Below are 22,689 nucleotides of genomic sequence, written 5' to 3' on the forward strand. Positions count from 1 at the left end.
GGAGAGGCTCCTTGTCCCTTTAGAGATAAAGAGAGTTAGTTGAGAGGGTTATTTCTATAATTTACATCTTGTTGTATTTTATTTTCTTCTTGTAAACTATCCTCTCTTGTACTCTAAGGACAATTTGGTCCTTTTACCTTTTTTAATATAAAGTTCTCTTCTAGGGTGTCATGCTCCACATTGGACACACCCACAAACTTGTTGTTGTCTTTTTCTCCTCTGTTTTACAAAACCAAGACTAGCCTCTGACATGGTATTAGAGCAGGTCACAATCTGAACTACTAAGCTTACCTCTTTGTCTCTTCTTTCTTTTTTTTTCTTTTTTTGCATTATGGGGTCTTCCTAACAATACTTGGGAACTGTTTTGTGCCCTAGATTTTTCTCTCTCAAGGTTGTTTCGATCAGACCTTGACAGATCTGAAATTTGGAAGTTTGTGCCATTATCTTCATCTTTTCTCTTTGATCTGCACTTGGAGACATCAGATTTACTTGAAACCCTAGATCTAGTGTCACCCAAAGGAGTTCTTGTGATCCTCTTCAGCTAGGTTGAAATTGGTTTGGTTTAAGAAGGGTTTTATCATTCTCTTGGTTCAACATATTGTGATAGTTTCCTTTTCTGGACATCTGATCGAAAGGTACATCTCTATTATCATCTCTTCTTCAGTTTCTGATATAAATCTTGGAAATCAGTATTTTTTTTTTGTTTAATAATGGCTTCGAAAAGAGTAGATGTCCTCCCTGTTAAGTTCAATGGATCGAACTATGCCTTGTGAAAAGGGCCTTTGGGTCTACTTAAAACGGGACTGTAATTAAACCTGATGACTCAAATGTTAAGGCCTTAAATCAATGGAAATTTGATAATGCAAAATTGCATCTTGAATCCTCAAATCTTTTGAGGCTGAAATTGCCATTCCTATGCGAGATTATAGAACAGCTTATAAGATGTATGAATATCTTGAGAAGGTATATCAGCATTTAAACATCTCTAGGCAATACCAAATATAGGTTGATATCTTCTCATATTATCAGGGAAAGAGAAAGGTCCAGGAGTACTATGCAAGGTTTATTAACCTCTGGATAGAATATAAATTAGTACACATGGGAAATAATCCATCAAATTGTTATGTGAGGTATATGAAGAAACACTTTGATAGAAGGAATCTTATGCATTTCTTAATGCATGTCAAACCTAAGTTTGAAGTTGTCATGTCTAATATCCTAAGTCGAGGGACTCTTCTTGATTAATTTAGATACCATTCTTGGGGAAATTCTGAGAGTTGAAACCAGACTTGCTACACAGACCACTCTTGATGGGAAGACTCAATATTGATGTTGTTTTCCTAGCAACCAAAACAAAAGGAAAGAAGGATTTCTCCCGAATTCAGTATGAATGCAAGGAGTTCAGGCATGTTGTCTTACAATGTAAGAAAAAGAGCACATGCACGTATTGCAAATAGCAATGACATATTATTATAGAATCTCCAACTCGGCCACCAAAGAAAAATTGATCTAATTAGAAGAAAGGGTCTTACAAAGCCTATCAAACAACCATGGAGAATTCAAATGCCTCATCTACCATTACATCAATGACTTCACATAATAACTCTTCTGGTGGTATTTCTGAAGATAAGATTTGGTAGCTCATGTCCTCGGCTTTCTCTTCCACTTTCTCAGCTATTGGCATGTTCGGTAAGTCTTCTACCTCCTGTCCTTTCTCAAGTAAACCACCTTTAGATTATAGACTCTGGAGCCTCTAATCACATTACGAGAGCATCTGTTGGTCAGTCTCCTAAACCCCATCTTTCCAATCAACACATTATCACTACAAATGGGGAAATCATCTTACTTTTCACTTACCCAAGACCTTATTTGCTCCCAAATTAAAACTAATTTGATTTATGTTGGCCAACTTTTGGAAGATGGTAATTGATGAGGGCAGATTTGGCCCTCCAATGAAATTGTGACACGTGGCACCTCGTGACAACTAGGAAAACACCCAGCCAACAAACTTACGAAGTTGGTGACCCACCCGGCACCAGTCTAGCCGGCTTGGCGCGACCTACGCGGCACACACGACCTGCGCGACCTGGCTGACCTGGACCAGCTTAGTGCATGATCCGGCCAAGCCGCCCATAAGGCGCCCACCGACAAACCCGGCCTAGACACTGACCCGCCAACTGACACAGGTGCCAGCTTGACGACCTGGTCTAGACATTGACCCACCGACTAACACAGGCGCCGACCTGATGACCTGGCCTAGACACTGACCCGCCGACTGACGCAGGCGCCCCCCTAACAACCCGGCCCAGGCACCGACCTGGCCGCTTGACACAAGCGCCAGCCTAACGACCTCAAGGAGTTCACCACCGTACCACGGTTCTGACAGGATGCGACGAGTCTTACCGTTTGGAGGCTTTTCACCCGCCTAACCCGCGAGGACTCCGGTATATCAAGACCTCACCCCCCAAAGGGGAGGGGGATGAAAAAAGGGAAGTAACCATGCTCTCTAGCTCTCTCATATTATCTTCAAAGCTCTCTATAATAAGAGTGCTAACTTAAGCGTCGGAGAGCCCCCACCGGGAAAATACCCCTGGGACCTCTGATTCAGTTCTCGCAGGTCCTTCAGCTCCCGCCGCCTACAAAGAGGAGATAAGATGGAGTTCTCGGAGGTACCTCAGCTCCCGCCACCTACAAAGAGGAGGAAAAGATGAAGTTCTCACAGGTCCCTCAGCTCTCGTTGCCTACAAAGGAAAGAAGACCACCTCATGCTGAGGGCAGTCGGATTGCGCCGCACCAGGGAGCTCCAACATTCTCTAAGTCACCGGCCGCCTAGTATGCAGTTTGCCACCGAGCAGTTCGCCACTAGGCAGTTCGCCACCAGGCAGTTCGCCACCAGGCAATTCGCCACCAAGCAGTTCGCCACCAGGCAATTTGCCACCAGGCAGTTCACCACCGAGCAGCTCACCACCGGGCAGTTCGCCACTAGGCAGTTCGCCACCAGGCAGTTCGCCACCAAGCAGTTCACCACCAGGCAGCTCGCCACCAGGGAGCTCGCCACCAGGCAGTTTGCCACCAGACAGTTCGCCACTAGGCAGTTCGCCACCAGGCAGTTCACCCCCAGGCAGTTCTCCACCGACCAGTTTGCCAATAGGAAGTTCACCACCAAGTAGCTCATCACTAAGGCACGCCACCACCGGGTCAAATAACGAGGTACTTAGCCAAAAAATTTTACATCACAAAACATTGGTACGTGGCCGAAAACGGTTACATCAGTAATACTGTTTTGTTTTCCTCTAATTGTTATTTGATATAGAAGATGGTAATTCTATTGTTCCCAAATTAACAACAAAAGATGGTAATTTTGTTGATCAATTGTTTGCTCTAGAGTTTGAGAAGAAAGTTGATTTAGTTTCTCCTTCTTGTTTACTTTTTACTACATCTAGTTTTGAACCTTTTTAATTGTAATAATGACTAGAACTTGTGGCATAGATGCCTTGGTCATCCTTTTACTAAGAAACTTGATTATTTGTTTGCTTCTAATAGTTTACCTAATGTTACTGCTTCTTTTAAGAATGTTAATAAATCTTGAGTACTTGTTGTTTGAGAAAAAGTCATATTTTAGCCTTTCCTTATTCTTCTTAGCATGCAATAATACCTTTTTATTTGATGCATAGTGATGTTTGGTAGTTTCAGTTACTTCTAGATTGGGGTTCAAGTATTTTGTTACTTTCATTGATGACTATACTCATTTTACTTGGATTTATTTCCTTCGTAAGAAATCTAAAGTCTATCATAAATTTAAATTTTTCCAAGCCTATGTTGCCACCCAATTCGAAGGAAAAAAATATGTATCTTATGCTCTGATTCAGGGGGAAAGTACTTTGATGGGGATTTTCAGGCTTATTTGAAAGAACAAGGAATCCAATCTCAAAAATCCTATCCTAGTACTCCACAACAAAATGGAGTAGCAGAAAGAAAGAATAGACACATCGTAAGTGTAGTTCGAACCCTTCTACAAGAGTCTCATGTTCCCTCTTGGTTTTGGGTGGATGCGGCCAGTACTACCGTGTATCTAATAAATCTTCTTCCCTCTTCTGTTTTGAATAATACCTCTCCATTTCAGTCCCTGTTTCACAAGCCTCCTAACTTATGCACACTCAAAGTTTTTGGTTGTGTTTGTTTTCTTCATCTTCCACCTCATGAACGCACCAAGTTGATTGCATAGGCAGCATTATGTGCTTTTATGGGATATAACCCTAACCACAATGGATCTTGTGTTATGATCCCAAAGCTCATCGTATTAGGATCTCCTATAATGCCATTTTTCTTGAGCACATATCTTTCTTTGAGCATATTGTTGAATTTCTACTCTTTCTATCTCTTTGTTGCACAATTTTGATTTCACAAATCCTCCAAATGCTCCGACATCACTTGTGCAACAACTTCATACCTATTTCAGAAGGCAAAAGTTTACATCAGTTCCTATGCCCCCTTCGCGTTCTCCAACATCAGTTGCTGATTCAGTTACACCATTCATCTCTGTACATTCTTATAACCCACCACTTGAACCCAATGCATCCACATTGCACTGCTCTTCTAGAATTATTTGCCCTCCTAACTGCTATGGTTACTCCTTAGACCATAGTTCCTTTTCGGCTATTTATCCACGATAGACATTCCCAAGACTAAGATGCCATGGACTCTGAGATCCGAGCTCTTCTTGAGAATGGCACCTAGGAATTGGTCAAGTCTCCTCCTAAAGCCTTTCTCATTGGAAGTTGTTGGGTTTACTCAGTAAATTTGAAGTCAGATGGAAGTCTAAATAGGTACAAGGCTAGACTTGTTACACAATGCTATAAATAGGAATATGGGATACACTATGAGGAGACATTTGCTCTTGTCGCAAAAGTGACTATAGTCAGAATCCTATTAGCCATCTCTGCAATTAGAGACTGGACAATTCATCTGATGGATGTGAAAAATGCTTTCCTTCATGGAGAATTAAAGGAAATTGTCTATATGAAATCTCCCTTGGATATGGCATTGATCCTCAACTTGTCTATTGCCTCAAGAAGTCTCTGTATGGCCTGAAGCAAGCACCCAGAACCTATTTTGAGAGATTCAGATCTGTGATCAATGATGCAGGATTTATTTAAAGCTCTTCCGATCACTCTCTTTTCACTTTGCATCGGAATCAGGGCATGACTCTTCTCCTCCTACATGTTGATGACATAATTATTATAGGGAATGATGTGGAGGGAATCGCTTATCTTAAAATACTCCTTAGTGACTCCTTTAAGATGAAAGATTTAGGCCGCTTAACCTACTTCTTGGGGCTTGGGGTCAATCGTAATTCCCATGGCTATTTTGTTAACCAGCAATAAATCTTGTCAAATTGGCAAATCTCAATGACTCCAAGACTGTTTATACTCCCTTGGAGGTTAACTTGAAATTAAGCAATGATGAAGACCCTCCTCTTAAGGGTCCTACTCTGTACCGACAATTGGTGGACAACTTAATATATCTCATGATGATTCACAGACATCTCATATGTAGTCTAGATAGCGAGCCAGTTTGTCTCATCTCCACGACAACCCCACATGTTTGCAGTTCATCAAATTATTAGGAATCTAAGGGGAACCCTATCTCATGGCTTATACTTCTCCTCCTCCTCCTCTACCAGCATTACTGCCTATGCCGATTTTGATTGCGCTATGGGGTGGTGTATTTTCCTTGGTAACTTTCTCATTGCCTGGAAGTGTAAGAAACAATCTACAGTTTCGAAATCTTCTATTAAAGCTGAATATAGAGCCATTTAGGGGTGAGAAAATGGTTTATTCGGTTTAAAACCAAACTGAATAAACCAAAATTTTTTGTTCAGTTTTTGGTTATTTTGGTTAAAACCAAATTTCAACACTATATATATTTTAATATATATTGTAGTGTATATTTTAATATATAATATATATTATATATTAAAAATATATATTATACAATGTATATAATAAATTATATATTTTAAATAATATAATACAATATAATCTATTTTATACATATCATATACGTATTATATGTTTATATATATATATATATATATATAATAGTTAATAAAGTTTGGCTAATTCAGTTTTTTCGATTAACTGAATTTCTAAACCTGAAAATTAAAACTAAAACCGAAATTTTGCAAAACTGAAACCAAAATTTTCAATTCGATTTTAACCAAATAATGATCACCCTAGAACCATGTCCTCCATATGTAGTGAAATTATATTACTCGAGACTTTGCTATATCATATACTCTAGGAGCCACTGCCATCAGTTCCTCCCTTTGCAGATACTGTCAGTGCTATCAAAATTGCCTCCAATCCTATTTTCAATGGACAAAGCACATTGAATTTGATCGCTACTTTAGTCACAATCTTCTTCAATATGGTACTATTTCTCTTCCCCATGTATCCTTTGGGCTCCAACTTGTGGATCTCTTGCCAAAAGCTATGACACGGGTACAACACTTATTCCTTATAGACAAACTAATGTTGACTCCTAATTATTAGTTTGAGGGGGAGGGTAGAGATAAAGAGAGTTAGTCGAGAGGGCTGTTTCTATAATTTACATCTTATTGCATTTTATTTTCTTCTTGTAAACTATCCTCTCTTGTACTCTAAGGACAATTTGGTCCTTTTAACTTTTTTAATATAAAGTTCTCTTCTAGGGTGCTCCACATTGGATACACCCACAAACTTGTTGTTGTCTTTTTCTCCTTTATTTCACAAAACATAGACTAGCTTTTGATAGTCCCCACCCCACCCCATTGTCATTCCTAATCAAACTAATGAAACTAACAACCCGGTTTCTAGTATTTCCACTCGTCTATGGTTCAACAATTTCCTAACCCGAATGGGTTGGAATAGTTTCTCTTTGGCAATTTGTAAACTAACTAAAATCGAATGACCTGACTATAAATATATATTAATATTTTATATTTTAGATATATTTTTTAATATAGGAAAGTTGGAAATTTCCAATATTTTCTAGGTTAAAATATTTTATATCATAAATTTATTTTTTTAATTTTTTTAATAATGACATTATAATTTTTAAAAAAATTTAAACTTAATTTTTAAATTTCATTTTCTAATTTTAAATCTTTTGAACCGACTGACCAAACCGACATTTGACCAAAACCGATATAACCTGAGTGACCAATTCCCCAACCTAATCAAGTCAACTTGGTTGGCCAAACAACTTACAACTAAACTGAACCAACCCATGAACAATAGTTTAATCTCCAATAATTATTAAAAAATTATAGAAAAAATATGTATTAAATTAAATTTAAAAAGATAATAAAAATAATTTAAATTCCAATAATTATTGAAAATTTTCTGTTAAATAACAAAACAATTAAGTTTTAAAATTATTATTAATACATTAATTTTTTTGAAAGTTATTTTCTAGAATTATTAATTGGTATAAATGAAATTAGTTGTTCACAGTATTACATATTTATTAAAATAATATCATTATTGAAATTTTAAAATATTAATTACTTGTTGAATTTAATAATCCATAAAATTATAGTACTATTAATACATAATTTTATTATTTTAACTATTTAAATTCTAGTTATGCTAAATATTTCCTTTTTTTAAATATTTAGTTATTTAACTAAATATTTAAAATCTTAATCTATGTATTATAATTGAAAGTTATTCAGTAAATATTTGAAATATATTATCAATTGATTTAAAACATTCATTTTAATATTTGTTATTTAAGATATTTAGTTATTGAAATATTTAAATAATATTTCATTTTGAATGTTAGATTTTTATTACTTGAATAACATTTAGAATGAATAATCTAAAAAAGAATAATTTATATTGTTTGTACATAATTTCATGATGAGTTTTGTAAAATTATATAATTATTAATAATATGAATATTATTAAATCAATTATAATTACTTCTTTGTCTTTTTAATAAAATTTTAAAGTTATTATATCATTTTGTTAGAATATTCAAATAATTCTTAAACTTTTTAATTCAAATTTTCTTTAGATAGATGTAGATAAAAAGTGGGGGAGAAGATAAATAACAATTAGAGATAATTTAGAAGAGAAACTCTCTACTAAATTAGAGATAATTTAGGAGAAAGTGGGGGAAAGTGGGAGAGGTTGTTTAGGAGAAATTTTAGGATATTTAGGGTTGTTTACAAACAATGCCAAACTGACCAAACTGACCCGACCCAACCCAATTTGGTCGGTTTTTCTTCACCACTGATTGGTTTTGATTTTCATTTGTAAAAACCAAACCAAATCGAGTTAGTTAGATTTTTATTTCCTAATCTTTCCCTAATTAGGTAATCCCTATCCTAGTTTCTTCTTTCTAGTTAATTTCGTATTTTTAACATTAAAGGACAATAAAACCTTAGTTAAATGGGAATTACTTCTGACTTTAGAATCGTTTTCCTTTTTTTTTGAGTATGAAATTTTACACCAAAATAGGGTTGTTCACAAACAATGCCAAACTGACTAAACCGATCCCTTATGTTTGGGTCGGTTTTGCTTAATAGAATGTCAGTTTCAGTTTGCTCTTTAAGTAACCCGACCAGGTTAGGTTGATTGAAAAAAATATATTAAACCGACCCAATCCGACCCATGAACAACCCTAAGGATATTAGATTATTTAGTTTATTGGAATGTGTGGGAGAGAGAGAGAGAGAGAGAGAGAGAGAGAGAGAGATTTTAGGAAGATTTTTTTTTGGAAAAAGTAGAGTTTCTGATTCATAGTTTCAAAAATGACATGGATTAAAAAATAAAAAAAGGAGAAAATTTCTAGACCTCCTTATATAGAGAGATTTGCTTTTCAACAGTACATGACAATCCTTCACAAAGAAAGGTGTTGACCATAGGACAGCCACTTGATTGGAGTCTTTTGTTATGTTATTTTATAATTGGTGCAATGAAATGAAGCTTTCAAGTAGGAGAAAAGGCCGGAAGAAAAATCATAAAAACAAATAAAAATGAACAAAAAATCCCTGATTTATTTGGCTAAGCTAGGCATCATCTCAATGGTGAATTGAATTCTGTAATGGGGTGAAGTTGGTAGCTGTCCTAAATAAGCTCACCTATTGTTGTCACATGGATAGATCTTTTCACTTACTCAAATCATCTATTAAGAGGATGTCCAGCACTGTGGTGTGGGTGAATTTTCAAAGTCTCACTTTGGTGTGGTTGAAAACACGTGGTTTGAACTAAACCTTCTAATATTTTTTGTGATATAGTGTTGTGTGTTGTGAGCAAATTCTCATTTTAATTTTTTTATTATTTACAATATTCACCCACTTTACATTTGTGTGAATAATACCACAATGTTTTACCATGAAAAGAAACGGGTGATATTTTCTATAACCAATTGATCAACAAAAACTCTACGTGACATAACTTCTCCTGAATGAACTGGATCCCTTACAAGCAAATCTGTGCACACGGCAAGTATGTTAAATTCATGGGGGAAATGTTCCCAATGTGCGATTAGATATCCATGCTTCTAGAGTATGTTATAGAATTTTTGCTTGTATGAGATCCTGTATCCTCCTAAATAGGGATCAAATGGATTACCCATATTCTCAATCTTGCAGTCAATATCAACCATATGACTCACCTTGTATTGGTTCTTTTCACAACTAATACTTAATTAAAGGTTTTTTTTTTCAATATAAAACTTATTTATGAAATGGGTAATTTTGAATATATGACAATATGTTTTGAATGGACAACCTTTTACATGAAAAGGTTCAGTTTCGAAAGAGTACAAATACAAATATGTGCAGTGCAAATATATACGAAATATAAGGTTTTGCACTCTACATGTTTCTTTAATACACCTTCCAAACTGTGCCTACTTGGAACTAATTTTCCACATATTAGCTTCCTTGGTCATTTAGGCTGTGTTTGGTTTGTTTTGCAGTGTAGATGGAATAAAATAAAACCTGAAGCAAAAGTAAGTTAGAATTTGCACCCATTTCATCTGCCCATACATTTGTGCTAGTGCAAAATAACAAACAGACAGAGCTAGGACCAAATTTGGACTGGAGGATAAATTTTACATAGAAGTTAATAGGCATCCCATATGGGATTGAACTCTTCAATCATGCTTAAGTAAAAAACAATTAGGTAATAATCTTTTAGTTATTGACTGTAACAAATAAAGTAAAAGGATTCTCAATGCCAATGTGTATGACTTGGTTTTGAAAATAAAAACAACTGCCACATCAGCAAAAACTAGTAGTTGTATAACAATTGGCATGTTCGCTCTTCAATGATGAGTTTATATAACCCATTGTACACAACTTGTTTGTAGTAGAATTTTAGTAGATCCCACCTTGTAATTTACCACATGGAGGAATCCCTTGATTGATCCAAACTATCACTAGGATGTTTTGGATTGGTCAGATGTTCGCATCAGCCTTGTTCTCCTTTAGGATCATCGATTGGTGGAAAATACGGCCATGTCACCCATATTATATCATGAGCATTGAAACGCCTCTCAAACAACAAACATGAGCAGCATGATTTTGTTATATATTCCTAGTAAGGAGTGCTTTGCTCCTTCTAGGAAAGAGAGGAAGAGAAAATTTTCCCTCCAAATTGATTATTATCATCATCATCATTATCATTATCTAAGGTCTTGTCTCAAATATATGGGGTCAACTAGCTACATGAATCATGTCGCACGAATCCATTCTGTACCTTAGTTTCTGAAATTATGATATTTTAATTTGAAAAGGTTAAGCACCCATGAAAGAGGACTGTAAGGACTGAAACATGCAACAGTTAGAAAGAAGGAAGAATGCAAATACCCATTCTTCCAACTGAAGGAAGAACAGAAACGATGACAATGAGAACAAAATGAGGGAAACTGTTATTCATTTGACAACTCAGTGGCAGGCATGGCCCTCAATTTTCAGTCTGTATCCCACGCATACTGAACCAGCAAAATGCTGTCATGTCCATGTGAAACCACTAAGCCAAGGGTCATCCCCATTGTCCTCATTGAGTGTTTTATGTTATCAGTCCTTAGTTTTTCAAAATGTGTGCATACATGTCTTTATTGTTGAATTATTTTACAGAGATTCTCTCCTTCTTTCCAGAGAGGTTTTGACTTTCAATCAATAAAGGACATTAGCCTTGCTTCATTTACATCTTTTGGTGGGCCTTCTTGTGATTCTGAATTCTGATTGAGCTCCTACAGTTGAATCCTAAGTGTCTCCATAAGATCATAAGTCCATGTTCATTATTCAATAGTCTCAATATTCCAATGCTAATCATTCTTTTCTTGGATAGATATAAACTTTTTTTTTATTTACTTTGGAAATTGGGGCCACTGCTTGGTTGAATCATGAATGGTGAAACCTTGGACTGATAGGCATGAAATTGTAGGCTCGATCAAGTCTGAACGTGAACGTGGTCATTTTGTAGAGAAAAACAAAAAGGTCATAAATCAGGCCTGTATCCAGTTCACCCCTTTCAACACCTCGGACCAACATTGAGTAATGGCCCTTTTTTTTTTTTAAACAACACTAAATCTAAAGTCTTAATTAAAATTGACATTTGGGTTTTATATGACTTGGATTCAATAGAATTAAAAATGTAATAATGATACAAAGTACAAAGTAGAGGCCATTGCTTGGTTGAACCATGAATAGTGAAAACCTCATGCTGATAAGCATGAAAATGAATGTTCATGACCATTTTGTGGAGAAAAAAGAAAAGGTCACAAGTCAGGCCTATATCCAGTTCTCCCCTCCTTAGACCCCCAAATAGCTCATACCAACACTGAGTAATGGCCTTCTCTTCAGCAACACAAAGTCTAAGGAAATGTTCAAACTATTGGTCTTAAATTTGACATTTGGGACTTGAATTCGGTGGAATTAATAATAATAATAATACAAAGTATAGGCCATTTCTTGTTTTAATTATGAATGGTAAAACCTCATGTTGATAAGCATGAAAATGTAGGTTCAAGTTTGAACACAATCATTTTATTGAGGAAAAAAAGGTCATAACTCATATGTCAGGTTTGTATTCATTCACCCCTCCCAAGATCCCAGAGACCTAGATAGCTCAGACCAACATTTTTTCAGCAACGTAAAGTCTAAGGAAATATTTAGATTAGTGGTCTTAAAATTGGCATTTGGGAATTATGACTTGAATTCAATGAACTAAGAATCTGTACTATATTCTAAAATGTAGTTGTCCATCAAATTCCTCGTATTGCTTTCCAGCCCTTTTAAAATTTTGTCTTTTTTTTTTTATATTTTTTAAAATATATAATTAAGAGTCATTTACTAAGACACTCCTATAGTTTTGCGCATTTACTAAAACTTACCCTCTAATTTGTGTTTTTCTAAGATAGCCCTATACACTGCAATGGATTGATTTACTCCACTTGCCATTTGTACATCCGTTTGGTTGTGTTTCTTATTCCAAAATTATACTAAATTAGGGATTGGATTTGCTCCTTACAGAGCACACCTAACACCAATCTCACAGTGCATCACAGTCGTGCATTGAGAACATCTCTTGATGTTATCATTCATGGGAAGATCTTCCCAACGCATAGCTACGATGCACTATGAGGTTGGTGTTAGGTATGCTCTGTCACTATGAGGAGAAAATCCAAATTCCCCAAATAAAGTCGTATGTGAAATCTAGTGCCCGATGCATGAACCTCTAATATTGTTTGATTGGACTCCCTATGTATACCCTCCACTCCTCTCAAGTCTTAAGTCTTGGGTGGCATTTGATAAATCTAAAGTCTAATGTTTAAAAAGTCTAAAGGTTATTATCCCGGTCTAAAATGTAAAAAGAAGTAGAAATGATTTGTATGCTTTTAAGAGGCTTTGAAAAGATAAGATCTTTTGAGTTGGAGCAATTCTCCGACATCTGAAATTATGAAGTTTACTATTTTACCCTTAAAAATATTGTTGTATAACATTATAAATAATAAAAATATTATTATATTAATAAAAAGTTATGATTTTTTATTACTACTAATAATCAATGAAAATGTTTGAATTATTATTACTAAACATTATTATTTATTTAAATAAAAATGATAATATTTATTACTTTATAATAATAATAATAATAGTAATAATTTAATAGAATATTTATTTATTTTTATTAAATATTATTATTATTACTACTATTATTGTTAAATAAATATTAGGGAAAATTGCAGATTAGTATCATGTACTTTTGGGCCTAGTCTAACATTGGTCCCCGAACTTTAAAATGTGCCAATCTAGTACCTAAAATTTCGAATTAAAGTGTGCAAATTTAGTACCTATCATTAATTAGTTGTTAAGTTGCATGTAAAAGGACAGAAATGTCCTTCATGTGTCATCTAATTTTCTTTATTAACTAGCTTTTCATGCTAATTTCTAATGTGTGGAAGATGATGCTGGAAAAGGATTGTTTGAGCATGCTGGCGTATTCACTGTGCCCAAACAATTAATCTTCAGCATGTATTCATCTTCTTCTATTTTATGCTCAATTAAGAAATCGATGCAGTTCTTTTATGCTCAATGAAAAAAAGAGGCATGAATTATATGCAAAATGAAAATATATATGAAATGGTTTTCTATCCAGAGATGGACATATATGTCTTCTTTTTCCATCTAAACAATGCTCTAAAGCCCAAGTAGACGGGACTATGAACCAGGTCCTAATTGGTCCACTCAAACCATCAAAACAGTACACAGATTTGACCTATGAATTCAAATGGACTAAAACCAATCAGAAATGGACATGGTTGAACCACCGGATCACTTGACCCATGAGGTTTCAGGTTTGCACTCAAATAAAATGGAAAGTGCGACGCAGAAGGCAATTGAAACAACTGTAAAACCAATAATTCTACGTCGAATGGGGACAGCCCATTCAAGAACAAACTCCACATCAAATATCATCAAGCAGTTTCTTTATACCTCCTCGATCGCCCATGGGGACTGCAACGCTAGCTACAGCTCCGACTTCCCTTTACATATTTACACTAACAAACACAGTATCCAAGTAACGGTCCACCTGAACCGCAATATCGTTCATCTGAAGCGGAACCGATGCCGGCGGATGGATCGCATAGCCCGTACGTGCACGTACGGTGTACGGCTAGTAGCTTGGAATGTCCAAGTTATCGATGACTGCGGGATCAGAAATCACCGCCTACACCATCGGTGCCGTGGGAAGATTTGTCTGCCGGGACATCTCCATCGCTGCCGGAAGCGAATGCGATACCGGATGTTGTTTCCCGTAGTAGAGCCGTTTTGTGATCTTAAAACAGTCTTCGACGGACTTGGAGAACTCTTCAGCCATTCGAAAGAATTTTCCCAAGAGAGAGAGAAAGAAACGGTGAAGATTGTTTGAGCACGAAGGAGTAGAAGACGATCGAGGAGACTGACAGACTGTCCAAAGAATCCCGTATGGGAACATGTAGAACAATCTCCGCCGGCATGTCATCCTCTGTTTCATCTTCTCCACGAGTAGATAATCAAGGTGTTTTATTTTGAAAGGTAATTTTACATTTCCAAAAGTTTTAAGAGAAACATGATGTCATAAATGACGGTTGTTTAATGGTAGTTAATAAATTGACATGCTTTGAAGGTTTAGATACTGGTTTAGCATGCTTTCAAGTTTAAACACCAAACCAAAGTAAGACTAGGCCAAAGTATAAGGTATTAATTTATAATTTTTCTTAAATATTATTATTTCTTTAAATAAAAAATAAAAAAAATTATTAATTAATAATAATATATTTATAATAATATTGATTTATTAGTATTATTAAGTAATATTTTATTAATATTATGAAATGATATTTATAATATTATTTAGGAAAAATTCCTAATTAGTCTCATGTATTTTGGGTCTAATGCCACTTTGGTCCCCAAACACTAAAATGTAATAATTTAGTACTCAAACTTTCAATAGGTGCCAATCCAGTACTTGCCCTTGACCAACTATTAAGTGCCATTTGTTCAAGTGTCATCTAATTTTCTTTATCAATCATCTAAACATTGACAAAAAATGAATAGTCCCAAATTCTTCTCTTATGTTCAATAAAATTTGGTGGGGTCTCAATGGGCATTATAGTGATCCCAACTTTTTTGAATAGAAGAGGTAAGAATTTGAAATGTTCATTCTTTTTGTCAACATTTGGATGGTTGATAAAAAAAATGAGATGACACTCATATGACATTTGTATCTTTTCAAATTACTGGTCAACAACAGGTACTAATTGGCAGGTTTTGAAAGTTCATATTTTGAATTGTTAAATTTTGAAGTTTGGGGATGAAAGTGGCATTGGGCCCAAAATATAGGGTATTAATCGTGAATTTTCCTTATTATTTATAATAAAATGAATTATAGTAGCATGAGAGAAGTGAAAGATTTATGGGAGTACAACAGGATCACCCTTTCTTTGGGTGGGAAGGCGGGGGCGCATATGTGAATTCCTCCAAAGTACCAGGGGCAAAACTATCAACAACTTTTCAATGGAAGGGGTTGGGTAGGGAGAGGGCAATTCATTCTGAGACTGGATGGTCTACACATTTACATGTTACAACGCGGGCCGCATTTCCATCTGGTTTAAGTGATATAACGGGCAGGAGTTATATTCCCGTTAGCTATTTTTTCAACTAAAAAAATTTAAAAAAATTTTTTGAACTTACTTGCTGATCTTTATTATGTATCCTAATAAAGAAATTTACGTGGTATTAATCAAACCGTATTAACTAATAAAACCAACTTGACAAAAGGTGATAGGTTATTACACCAATTCGATATAATTTTGTAATCCACTTATAACTTAAATCGTATCTTCGTTATCTAAACTTTCAACTCGTAGAAATACAAATGAATTAGCGTATACGGTAATAAATTCATATAGTATTAATTAGACTGTATTACTCAATGTAACACCAAGTTAAAAAGTTATTACACCAACTCCATATAATTTTGTAATCCACTTATAACTTAAATCTTAGGCTCGTTACCTAATTGTTTAGGGTCCATTTGGTTTATATATGGAATTGGTTTTGGAATTGGATTTGGAATAGTTTATTCTTATGGTCCGTTTAAACCCATCAAATGGGTCATGCTGGGCCAGCACGACATGGCCTGCACAAAGTGTGGGCCATGGTGTGCAAGTCCACAGGCCATCCCGGGCCATGCCTCCCTCCCTCCTTGGGATAATTTGGGGGGTCAGCCGGGCATGGCCCGCGGCCCAAGCTTGCACGGGACCATGTCGTGCCATGGGCCAAGCCTTGTGCTAGGCCGAGCAGCAGACCAAGCCAAGCTATGAGAGATACATCTAAAAAAAAATTAAAAAAATGTTTAAATTTTTATTTTATATGATTTTTGACGTATACAATTGTTTATATATACAATAATAAAATAAAATAGTATAATAAAATTGAAAACAAAATTATATATATATATAATATCATATATTATATATTTTCATATAATTGTCATACATATTATATAATATATATAAATATATATTTATATATATGGGCCGTGTTGGGCCATGTCGGCACACGGGCCTTAGGTGGCACGGCCCACTCATTTGTGCCAGTCCATGGACCTAAAACCCCAGGCCCAACATGGCCCATTCCATCATGCCGTGACCGGCACAACCCGTGCATTGTCATGCTAGGTCATTGGCGGCATAGACAGATTTACAACTCTACGTCTGTTTGGTTTAGATAGGAATCGGAATCCCACATGTCAGCATGACCCATTCCATCATGTCGTGCATGCCGTGCCTAGTACGACCTACATATTGTCATGCTGGGTTGCAAGTGGCATGACCCGATTTATAACTCTAGGTTCGTTTAGTTTAGATAGGAATTAGAATCTCGCGTGCCAATACGGCCCGCTCAATCATATTGTGTCGTGTCAGCCCGTGAATTTAAAACCCAGGCCCGACACAGCCCACGTATTATTTTGCCGGATCGCAAACAATATAACCCAATTTACAAATTAGAATCAACTAAAATGGATTTCATTCCCAAGGGAGGAGGGAAATTGCCATTCCCTCAGATGAAAACGAGAAAGGGTTGTAGATATAGAGTACTGTAAAATATCAAAAGAAACAAAAAACATTAGATTAACGACATTAAATGCAATAAGTAAAGTTTTTTTGACAGAATAGATTTTTGGCTGTTCAATCTCTTACCTTATTTTTCGTTCCTTCTGAAAATGCAAAAGTTTTTCCTTCTTTGCGTTTTTAGAGCAGCTCGTCAACGACAAAGCTTGGTGGGTAAGCTTAAAGTTTTTTTTTTTTTTGGGTTGAAAAAATGTAGAGAACAAATTAGTAACGGGAGTTAACACTCTCATCCTATACTTTTTTGTACCTCGCTTAAACCATCTACATGTTACAATGGCATAGAAGTGCAGTCTGCGTTGCAACATGTAGATGTGTAGCCCTGTAAAGCCAGTGGTCATGCTAAACCCCTATTTCTCGTGGTGGCAAAACCCTTACTTCTCTCTCTCTCTCTTTCTTTTTCCCCATTGGCCTTCCCCTCTTTGTATCTCTCCTTCTTTTTCCCCATTGTTGTTGGGTTCACGGACAAAGTAATAGAACATATGAGCTTCAGCAACCGTCGAATGTTAGTAGTGGTCATCGGCTTTCGGAGAGCTTCAGCAACACAAACAGGGGAGATTCGCCACTACTCTCCATTGCTTGGTCCGGCCAAAACACAGAGGAAAAAAAGGGAGAAGGCGAGATTTGCCAGTGGTTGCCGCTGTTGTTGGTGACAGTCATCCATGTTTTCAATCTGCAACATTGCGAAGGATATCGTCATTGAAGTCGACGATAAGAGCAGCAATCAGTTTCCAAAACCACCTCCATTCATTCTATGGAGGCCAAGGGATGCCAAGGGAATAGACCAGTGTCGCCGCTGAAGTCGACAATATCATCTCTAAAGTCGACGATAAGAGCAGCAAGAGCAGCAATCGTGTGAAGGATATCGTCTCTGAAGTCGACGATAAGACAGTGGTGAGGCATTGCTTCTCTGCAATTTCAATATGCTCCTGTTGATCTTCACGAGGCTTTACCTGTCTGAGTCTTGCTTGTCTCCCAAGTTGTTCAACTTCTTCAATGATAGGACCAAGCCTTGCCACTGTCTCAACTAGTAGAGAAGCAAAGGCAACAAAGAGAATTCAAAAATTGCAGTCGAGAACTTACTCAACGCTGGCCTTAACAGTCTCCACTCTAACCCCTTGGACTAATTAGTAACCCAATTAATTCGCCACTCTAGTAAAACTAAGGGATCCGTTCTGACAGAGGATAGGGAGACCCCAGAGTCCTTGGTGGGGTACCGGGGCTCTATTTGGCAACTATAGCAACTTTGGTGATTGGTGAGCATATTTCTGGTTTTGTTACTGGTGTAGAGCGCGGAAGACAAGCTCTGATAAGAGCAGAGCGCGGAAGAAGAGCGGTTGCTTCTGATAGCTATCGGTAACACGTCACTGATGACGAGCGGAAACACCAACCCGTCGTTGAAGTTGTGGAAGAGATCATTGGCACTGAAGACGAGTGTCGGCGCATGGTGCTAGATTTGGCAGGGATCTATGGAGGGCTTGGAGGTAAGGGTGTTCTCTTTGATGCCTGAGTTGATGCTATCATTTTTAGTCATCGTCTTGCGTCTCGAAAACTGTTGATATGTGGAGGGCTCGGAGGTCGGCGGATCAGCTATTCATCATCTTCTATCTCGAATCAACTATTCAGTTCTCTGTCCAGAACAACTAATGAGTTTTTTGGGTAAAATTTCTTTTTCGTGAAAAAGAAAATATTACCTGTTGATGGAGATTAACAAGCTGATCAATCTCCATTGGTGTCTTGGTTTCGGGCGAAACTCACACTCAGACCACTGTCTCTACGATCTATGACGGAGAGGTTTTAGGGATAGTATTTTAGGAACAGGTGGTATTTTTAGGAGCAGAGGTGGTAAGGGTATTTTTGGAATTTTTTATAAATATATTACTCATATGATATCACATGTAACAGAATATTAATGGATGATAACAACAAGGGTAGAGTTAGTCAATTTTCACATGTAACAGTAGAGTAGTGTTAGTCAATTTTTAAATAATAAGGGTACACTGAGTCAATTAGTTAAACCATAAGGGTAATTTAAGAAAATTACCATTAAAGAAATTTGACTTTAACCGGAGTAACTAAAAATTTTGATTTTGATTATTTTCGGTTTTTTGTTATTTTAGGTTCAGTTTAGTTTTCCATTTCAAACATTGGTTTTTAAAAATTTTGGTTTATTCAATTTGGTTTTTAACCAAATAAATATCCAAATAAACCAATTGCTCACCCTACCTATTGGGTCACTTGACCATATTTACCCATATTCAATTGGATGGGTATGGGTGTCAAATGGATTGATTCAAAATTGCTAGCCCTAACTGTAGTGTGGAAGGCTTTGAACTAAGCTTGCCGTGAACTATTTGTTCAAGAAGACTATCCTCCATGGAGCATTGAGAGCATTATTGATGATTGCCTCTACATCCTTAGAAAAAATGGTTTGATTGTGAAATTTTTTCATTAATTTAAAAGAAACTAATAGATCTAAGTTGGAACGTGTTTTGTTGACAGAAGATCCCAGTTCCACCAAAACCCTTAACCAAGGTTTTTAAAACCGATTCGAACAACAAATCGGTCAAGGGTCTGGTTTCTAGGTTGAACGGTCCGAATGTTGAACTGAATGAACAGTCCATTCTGACAAAATCAACGATTCTGAGTAAAATGGGACCGTCCGGTCCGGTCGGGTCCGATTTTGAAAATCATGCCCCCAACATATTATTGCTTTTTCGGAATTCGAATCGAAAATCTGATAATCGGATCAATTCGAATCGTATTCTCCGATCCGTTTGTAGACGTTGTTTTCCACTTTTTTTTCTAAAAAGAAAATCCCTGTTATTGCCTATTGGGTCATTTCTAAATTTTTTCCCCTCAAATGCAGGAATGATCAATCAATCCGGGTGCTTCACCGATTTCTCTTCCGTTCTCCGATGAGCTTTTCAGTCGTCACGGTAGCAAATATCTGCGTGCTCCATTGAAGGGTTTGAAGCTTTGGATTGAGGAAGGATCAAGCAGAACCCTATCTTCCTCATCTGTTATTGAATCGAAATGGGGAAGAACGAATTTCTCACACCAAAGGCAATAGCCAATCGAATCAAGGCGAAAGGGCTCCAGAAGCTCCGATGGTACTGCCAGATGTGCCAGAAACAATGCCGAGACGAAAACGGCTTCAAGTGCCACTGCATGAGCGAGAGCCATCAGCGGCAGATGGAGGTATTCGGCCAAAACCCTAATCGAATCGTCGATGGTTATTCTGAAGAGTTTGAGCGGGCTTTCCTCGAACACGTTAAGCGCAGCCACAGATTCAGTCGTGTCGCCGCGACCGTAGTGTATAATGAGTACATTTCCGACCGTCACCATATCCATATGAACTCCACCCAGTGGGCTACCCTGACGGAGTTCGTCAAGTACCTTGGTCGGACGGGGAAGTGCAAGGTTGAAGAGACGCCAAAAGGGTGGTTCATGACTTATATTGATCGAGACTCTGAGACCCTCTTCAAGGAACGTCTCAAAAACAAGCGGCTCAAGGCAGATATCGTAGAGGAGGAGAAACAGGAACGGGCAATCAAGAAACAGATTGAGCGGGCGGAGCAGTTGATGCCGGCGAGTGAGGCAGGGCATTCTGATCCGGAGGCATCGCCGCAGCCAAAATTAGAGCCTGGTGGGAAGGTTGCTTTTTCTCTTGGTTCATCTTCCAAACCTGCTACTAAAGAGGGTGTTGAGAACTCAAAAGTGGTTTTTGGAGATGTTGAAACGGAGAAGAATGAGAAGAGAAGCAAAACTGATGTCAAGTCGGGGAAGAGTGGTGGTGGGTCGACTTTGGATGAGCTGATGAAAGAACAGGAGAAGGCGAAGGAGAGGAGTAATAGGAAGGATTACTGGTTATGTGAAGGAATTATTGTCAAGGTAATGAGCAAAGCCTTGGCTCAGAAGGGCTATTATAAGCTGAAGGGAAAGGTCATTAAGGTAATAGACAAGTATGTTGGAGAAATTGAGATGCTTGATAGCAAGCATGTACTAAGAGTTGATCAGGAAGAACTGGAAACAGTGATCCCACAAATTGGTGGTCTTTTAAGAATAGTTAATGGAGCTTATCGTGGATCAAATGCAAGGCTGCTTTCAGTGGATACTGATAATTATTGTGCTAAGGTACAAATAGAGAAGGGTATATATGATGGCAGGGTGCTTCAAGCAGTTGACTATGAAGATATTTGCAAAGTTTCCCAGTGAATTGCTCAAAGTGTAGATTGTGTTATAACTTTCTTCTGAGCTTTCAGGGTAACCATTTTTGACATCTGAACTCTTCAGTTTTTCTATTTCTACAATGTTCGCAGAATGTTCAATCAAGCTACTCAGTTATTCCGTATTTTAATTCAGAAGACAATGGCATCTTGATTCTCTAAACAAAGATATGTATTTGTCTTGCTTCAATTTTCACTTTTTCTTTTTTACTCTGCATAAACTTGACAAGAAGACGGGTAGAAACATGATTACATTGGTTGTGAATGAAAGTTGAAGGCTTATGTTGGTTTCTTGCATTTATGGAATATAGGTTAAACCGATTCCCTTATATCAAACAGAGAGTCTGAGAGCATGTGGTTGTCTGTTTAAGCCTGTCAGTGGGCACTTGCACTTATTTGGTGCAAAAAATGCCGAAGGTTAGTTATGTATTCAGTTGACTCCTTCCAAGACCCTGGATGGCAGCCAGGGACCAACACTGAATACTTTTGTCATACAGAGAAAGTTGTATTAATCTTAATGGGGTTAATCTTTATATTGTTAAAGTCTAAAGGCATGGCTGGACAGTTGAGAGTTGGGACCAAGGAAGCAGCCAAATACCTTAAAATTTTAATAAGATATCATTAAATTTTTAGAACATGAATAAGTATATTGCAAGCACGAGTGCACGACAAAGGTTGTAATAAATAGGGCACATAAATACATAACTAGAATGAATTATTGTACTACAATTGGTTGATGTTAGTCTAGTCATGGGTTGGCTTGAATTTGATTATGCTTTGTGCTGGAGCAGGTTCATTATAGAAGGTGATTGCCATGTTGTTATCTAGTGGATTTTGGTACAATTGAAGACTTTGCCTTTAAGATTTCTTATTAGACAGGCCAAAGCACTAAAATATAGTTTAATGGCTTGTTCATGTGGAATACTTGTCCGCGTAATGCTCTTTCTTAATGTTGATATACTTGCAAGAGTAAGATGGAGAGCTTGATTACTGTGGGAAGCTCCAGGCCCAGGGTGCATCAAGGCCTAATTTTCATCGACCACCCTGCACCACCCTCCCATTCTCTCTATCTTCTCTGTCTAAAGCATTGAGTGTAAGCAGTAGTTGGATTGAGCCAAATCGGATAACTGACTTGTTACCCAACCCCATTTAAAAACTATTCTCTTCTATTTTCATGAAACAATTCCCTCAGCATGTGCAGGTCTGGTGATTGAGGCTGGTGTGTTCAGGCGAGATCTCTCAGATCTTATTTTTCTCATTTTAACTCAGATTCCTTAGCTTTCCT

At 37.0% G+C, this 22,689-nt stretch overlaps 1 pseudogene across 2 annotated transcripts; it reads left to right on the forward strand.

Annotated features, from left to right (window-relative positions):
- The first annotated feature begins 17,563 nt into the window (after positions 1 to 17,563).
- LOC148847867 (KIN17-like protein pseudogene) lies at positions 17,564 to 21,594 on the forward strand (annotated as a pseudogene). 2 transcript variants are annotated; one of them, XR_016101403.1, is made up of 2 exons: positions 17,564 to 18,659; positions 20,045 to 21,594. The product of XR_016101403.1 is annotated as a KIN17-like protein pseudogene, transcript variant X1 (transcript). The 2 variants fall into 2 exon arrangements; XR_016101404.1 differs by lacking the exon at positions 17,564 to 18,659 and adding an exon at positions 19,912 to 19,960.
- The last annotated feature ends 1,095 nt before the right edge of the window (positions 21,595 to 22,689 follow it).

This window comes from Nelumbo lutea, chromosome 6 (genome assembly GCF_056320005.1).
Source record: "Nelumbo lutea isolate HS-2025 chromosome 6, American lotus-T2T, whole genome shotgun sequence".
Classification (NCBI taxonomy): domain Eukaryota; kingdom Viridiplantae; phylum Streptophyta; class Magnoliopsida; order Proteales; family Nelumbonaceae; genus Nelumbo; species Nelumbo lutea.